The sequence below is a fragment of the Neoarius graeffei genome, chromosome 15 (assembly GCF_027579695.1).
Source record: "Neoarius graeffei isolate fNeoGra1 chromosome 15, fNeoGra1.pri, whole genome shotgun sequence".
Classification (NCBI taxonomy): Eukaryota; Metazoa; Chordata; class Actinopteri; order Siluriformes; family Ariidae; genus Neoarius; species Neoarius graeffei.
In genome coordinates, this window is record NC_083583.1 from 5508705 (window position 1) to 5514704 (window position 6000).

A 6000-nucleotide genomic window follows, 5' to 3' on the forward strand; every position below is an offset into this window, starting at 1 on the left:
TCAGGAAGTAATCCCGAACCAATCTCCGAGTATTCACCAACGAAAATATCACCACCAAATTTCGATGCATGCAGTGAAATTTTTCATGACATTTTTGGCCACTCAAGAGGCGGCGACACACCGTTATGTCCCCTTCCACCTATTGGTGGCATCTTTAACGTTTTGGTTGCTGTTATTGTTTGCAGGTGAGACCCATTAGGAGTGGGTGGTCTTTAAAATCTCCTCTGCTCTGACATCCGATGAACTTTTGGAGCTGAATCGCCACCACACCTGGGCTACATTCTTTTGCCTACTACATCATTCAACTTAAAAAAAAAAAAAAACCTAGACAATAAGCCCGTTCTGACTTTGTCTCATACATGTTGTGACCAGCGTTGCCGGCTGTAACATACCAAAAAAAAACAACTCACGAAGCTCGGAGAACATTTCACTGTGCATCACACGATTGGTGGCAATGCTACTGATTTTTCATCGCCAAGTATTCGCAAATTAAACCCATCGCGACCTGGAGTGTGACCAGGGCCTTAGTTTTCCATCATGGAAGATTGAGTGGAAATAAAAATGTGATCTCTGTCCCGTGTGGATTTTACCTCGTGTTAATTGGCTTCTTTTAAAAAGAAGCAAAAATCTTGCGTGTTTTCCCGCTGGCTTCAATCAGTTGAACAAAAACCTGCCCTTTTATCTCCTCCCTCTACTTTTATCCGTCTAATCCTTCTATCATTTTATATTGCTTTTTTCCAATACTTAATCCATTTTAAATCTTCGAGTCTTTGACACCAACTTTCTGCTTACTTTTATTCTTTATGGATTTTAAGCTTATTTTATCTCGAACACTCATTGAAAAACCTCTGTGGATGAGAACGTGCTACATCAAACAACTTGAATCGAGTGCCAAGGAGTCCAACGTCTGATACAATACGCACGCGGCACGACGCTAAACAAATGCATTTTCATCGCTGTCTTCAATAAACAAAACAAGACAGACAGACAAGGGTTTGCTAATTCAAAAAAAAAAAAAAAACAGGTAAAAGTCAGAAAGGTTTGTTTCCTCTGGCTGATTTTTATGCACATGCTTACATAACCTGACTTCTAAATAAATAAATAAATAAATAAATAAATGAGACAGACCCCAGGCTGAGAAATCTCCCGTCTCACACAGGTATCCTCTGGTGCTCCAAACATCCGGCGGAGTTCGGACTCATTAACCTGCAGGCTGTTAACGTTCCTCTTCACACAGCACAACACGCTCACGCCTCGGAGTTTCCAACAAAAATAAATCAATCAACACAACGCCAGAGCAAGCTTCAAACAAAGCTGTGTGCGCGTGGGTAAAATTTTTAGGTCGTTTTAGGATATAAAGCACATCACAACATGCATACGATCATTTCTTTTTTTCCTTTTTTTAACCCATTTGCTGCCATATTTCGAAAATAAATGCTGATGCAAATTTATTTTTAAAAACTAACACTGAAAAATGAGACCATTCCAAATAACATTCAGTAATTTAGTCCATACAGATTTCATGTCTTAGTGTGAGGTCATCATATCCATTCTGTTTGTTGTGCTGTTATGGGAAAATAATCAGCAACAGGATGTTAAGTGGATGTAATGTTCCTGACCTGAAACTGGTTCTCTTCCTTTTCGAGAACACAGAGTCCCTGAGCGTTTTATTTCTCTTACACCACAGCGATTCACCAACACTTACAATTTTTCATTGATAAACAACTGGTTGCACGTTTTATCCATTTATAGCTACATTTAATGGAACGGGATGTCTGCAGGACAATTTAGTTCCCGTTCTCATGTACATTCTAGCAGCTATGAACACGTCGCCTTTTGTTACCTGGAAACTGTAAAAAAAAAAAAAAAGTGTAAACTCTCATGAAGATGTCTGAAAACTTGCAGCTTTACCTCCGACACTGGAGACTCCTTCCATCAGTCTTAAACGTCTCCAAACAGAAAACGGCGACATGCGTTTATCCGGAGAATTCGCCGTACGAGTCTCTGTGAACAAGCGGTTATGATAGAAACGATAACAAATCAGAACGAGTGTGTTAACGTACAACCCCGATTCCAAAAAAGTTGGAACAAAGTACAAATTGTAAATGAATGCAATAATTTACAAATCTCAAAAACTGATATTGTATTCACAATAGAACATAGACAACATATCAAATGTCGAAAGTGAGACTTTTTGAAATTTCATGCCAAATATTGGCTCATTTGAAATTTCATGACAGCAACACATCTCAAAAAAGTTGGGACAGGGGCAATAAGAGGCTGGAAAAGTTAAAAGGGACAAAAAAGGAACAGCTGGAGGACCAAATTGCAACTCATTAGGTCAATTGGCAATAGGTCATTAACATGACTGGGTATAAAAAGAGCATCTTGGAGTGGCAGCGGCTCTCAGAAGTAAAGATGGGAAGAGGATCACCAATCCCCCTAATTCTGCGCCGACAAATAGTGGAGCAATATCAGAAAGGAGTTCGACAGTGTAAAATTGCAAAGAGTTTGAACATATCATCATCTACAGTGCATAATATCATCAAAAGATTCAGAGAATCTGGAAGAATCTCTGTGCGTAAGGGTCAAGGCCGGAAAACCATACCGGGTGCCCGTGATCTTCGGGCCCTTAGACGGCACTGCATCACATACAGGCATGCTTCTGTATTGGAAATCACAAAATGGGCTCAGGAATATTGCCAGAGAACATTATCTGTGAACACAATTCACCGTGCCATCCGCCGTTGCCAGCTAAAACTCTATAGTTCAAAGAAGAAGCCGTATCTAAACACGATCCAGAAGTGCAGACGTCTTCTCTGGGCCAAGGCTCATTTAAAATGGACTGTGGCAAAGTGGAAAACTGTTCTGTGGTCAGACGAATCAAAATTTGAAGTTCTTTATGGAAATCAGGGACGCCGTGTCATTCGGACTAAAGAGGAGAAGGACGACCCGAGTTGTTATCAGCGCTCAGTTCAGAAGCCTGCATCTCTGATGGTATGGGGTTGCATTAGTGCATGTGGCATGGGCAGCTTACACATCTGGAAAGACACCATCAATGCTGAAAGGTATATCCAGGTTCTAGAGCAACATATGCTCCCATCCAGACGACGTCTCTTTCAGGGAAGACCTTGCATTTTCCAACATGACAATGCCAAACCACATACTGCATCAATTACAGCATCATGGCTGTGTAGAAGAAGGGTCCGGGTACTGAACTGGCCAGCCTGCAGTCCAGATCTTTTACCCATAGAAAACATTTGGCGCATCATAAAACGGAAGATAAGACAAAAAAAAGACCTAAGACAGTTGAGCAACTAGAATCCTACATTAGACAAGAATGGGTTAACATTCCTATCCCTAAACTTGAGCAACTTGTCTCCTCAGTCCCCAGACGTTTACAGACTGTTGTAAAGAGAAAAGGGGATGTCTCACAGTGGGAAACATGGCCTTGTCCCAACTTTTTTGAGATGTGTTGTCGTCATGAAATTTAAAATCACCTAATTTTTCTCTTTAAATGATACATTTTCTCAGTTTAAACATTTGATATGTCATCTATGTTCTATTCGGAATAAAATATGGAATTTTGAAACTTCCACATCATTGCATTCCGTTTTTATTTACAATTTGTAGTTTGTCCCAACTTTTTTGGAATTGGGGTTGTACGTTTATACCAGAACGTCAAGGGTGTAGTCGCTCATCTGACCTGCCATTAAAACAACCATGACGACCAAACCATTGTGAGAGAGGACCAACCTCCACGACAAACTGTTTACAACAGGAAAAACAAAGGGCTACATTTTGCTCCCTGAGGGAAGATCGACCCAAAACAAACGTCGATCAGAACTGAATTCACATGATGAATGAGAGAGGAGATACAATTCTAGTCAGAAGAACATTCGTTAAAAGTTCCCTAGTGACTAATTTGTTAGCAAAATATTGACAATACAATGAGCAAGTTGTGTGCGCAATGTCGAGTTCTTTCAAATAAAACAATCAGAACTGAAATCCATCGAGAACTGAGGGAAGAGATACGATTTAACTGAAAATAAATTATTTACAACAAGAAAAACAACAAATGACCAAGTTTTGTTCCTCGAGGGAAGATCGACCCTGAACATCGATCAGAACTGAAATCAGATGAGATACAATTCTAGCGAAAGGCCTGGAAAACTCGTTAATTTGGCCTCATTAGTACCTAGTTAGAAAAAATTTGACAAAACAATGACCAAGTTTTGTGCAGAGTGACAAGCTCTTTCAAACAAAATAATCGGAACGGAAACCCATGCAGAACTGACAGAAGAGACACGATTTAACTGAATCGTGGATGACCGACAGACGCCATGGCAACGGCTCGCCGCAACTGCTCATTATGGCCAGTTGAGCTAATAAACCTGCCATTTGTACATACATGTCAACCTATACGGAATGTCCGTATTTTATACGGATTTGATTCAATAAACGTAGTATACGGGCGTATAAATAAAGTTATACGGATTCTTTAAAAAAAAAAAACTTCAATATTTATTGAGAGCTATAATCAATTCCCACGATGATAAAAGAGCGCACAACATTTACAAACGTACTGTACACCACAGACAGCCAGTAAAGAGTCTTATGAAATCGCGCGTGGTCTTGTGGTAGCGAGACTTCATTCCACTTTTGATCATGCGCACACCGCATTGCGAGAATCCCGCCGACCAGGAAGTCATAGACATATAAACATAGACGCCGCCTTCTGCGTAGAATCATACGTCATCCTCGCCGCCATATTGGATGTGGCAAAGTGGAGATTCTTCAACCGTCTCTGGTATAGCGTCTAGACCAGGGGTCTTCAATCCTATCCACAAAGGGCCAGTGTGGCTGCAGGCTTTCATTCCAACCAAGCAGGAGCTACACCGGATTTCACTTGTTTAATCATTTCACCCTCGTCTCCAGTCAACAATCAAGTGAGCCTCCAATTTGGCTGTAATGAAAGCCTGCAGCTACACCGGCCCTTTGCGGATAGGATTGAAGACCCCTGGTCTAGACAGTAGCCGAGAATAAAGATGCCTCATTCATGCGCTGCGTTTAACTGTACCAACAGGTTTACCATCCAAACGAGATCACATGGGATTACCTTTCACAGGGGAGACTGGAAAAATACTTTTCATTGTATTTGGTCATTATAACGTAATTTTACGAACAGATTTTCCTGACTCTGTGGCTAATATGAAGTCTCGCGCATAATAGCCGCTCGGTGAAACCTGTTTCCAAACAACGAAGTATTTCCTTCGGAACTACGCTGAGAACACTGTTTTTGTCAAACATTGGAGCTTTGTATTCATTCTGAAGGTTTATTGTTATTAATATTGAATAAAAAGTAACTGGGATACATCATTGTTAATTATCATTCAAACTTTAGGTAAATTATTTTAATTTGCATCTTATACGGATTTTATAAGGGAAATACGGATTTTGGAGGTTGGTTATACAGGTTTGATTGACCAAAGGTTGACATGCATGTTTGTAGCTGCACTACTGTCAGAGCTGCTGCTGTAGAAAATTAATCAACAGTTTTCAATCAGAATTCAACAGCACTTTGGGATATTTATTTCCGTCAGTATAGCATCTGAAACGAGTTCTCATCTCTGAATACATCACCTCGACCCTCATCTCGAATTATGAAGAAAACTCAAACTCGGAGAAAAAAAAAAGTCTTTTTTTTTTTTAAACTAAAAATCATAGAACGGACAGAAATCAGTGATGTACAATCAAAATCATGTGATCATGAAGTAAACATCTTTCTAATGCAGTGAACTATGATTTTTTGTGTCGCGTCTCTCTTCCTGCCCCCTAGTCGACACCAGCCAACAGAAACGATCTCAGTGTCAGCTTCGAGACCGCTTTTTAAACCGGTTGACTTGTTGTGTATCGCTGTTTAACACTCCTCTCTTTCTCTAAACCAGACTCGATCACATGAACAGACGGGGCAAGACAGGGCTTGTTTACCTGCAAGAA

The 6000-nt window shown here is 40.3% G+C and overlaps 1 protein-coding gene across 3 annotated transcripts in view; it reads right to left on the reverse strand.

Annotated features, from left to right (window-relative positions):
- The window catches only part of tp53i11a (tumor protein p53 inducible protein 11a), a 113737-nt gene that overhangs the window by 99746 nt on the left and 7991 nt on the right, over positions 1 to 6000 (reverse strand). Inside the window, exon 1 of one of the 3 annotated variants that reach the window (XM_060940797.1) lies at positions 1129 to 1186. The exons of the other annotated variants lie outside the window; for them this stretch is intronic. The gene's annotated coding sequence lies outside the window, so the exon portion shown is untranslated. Of the gene's footprint in view, positions 1 to 1128; positions 1187 to 6000 lie in introns of those variants that run through there. 3 annotated transcript variants of the gene reach the window in all.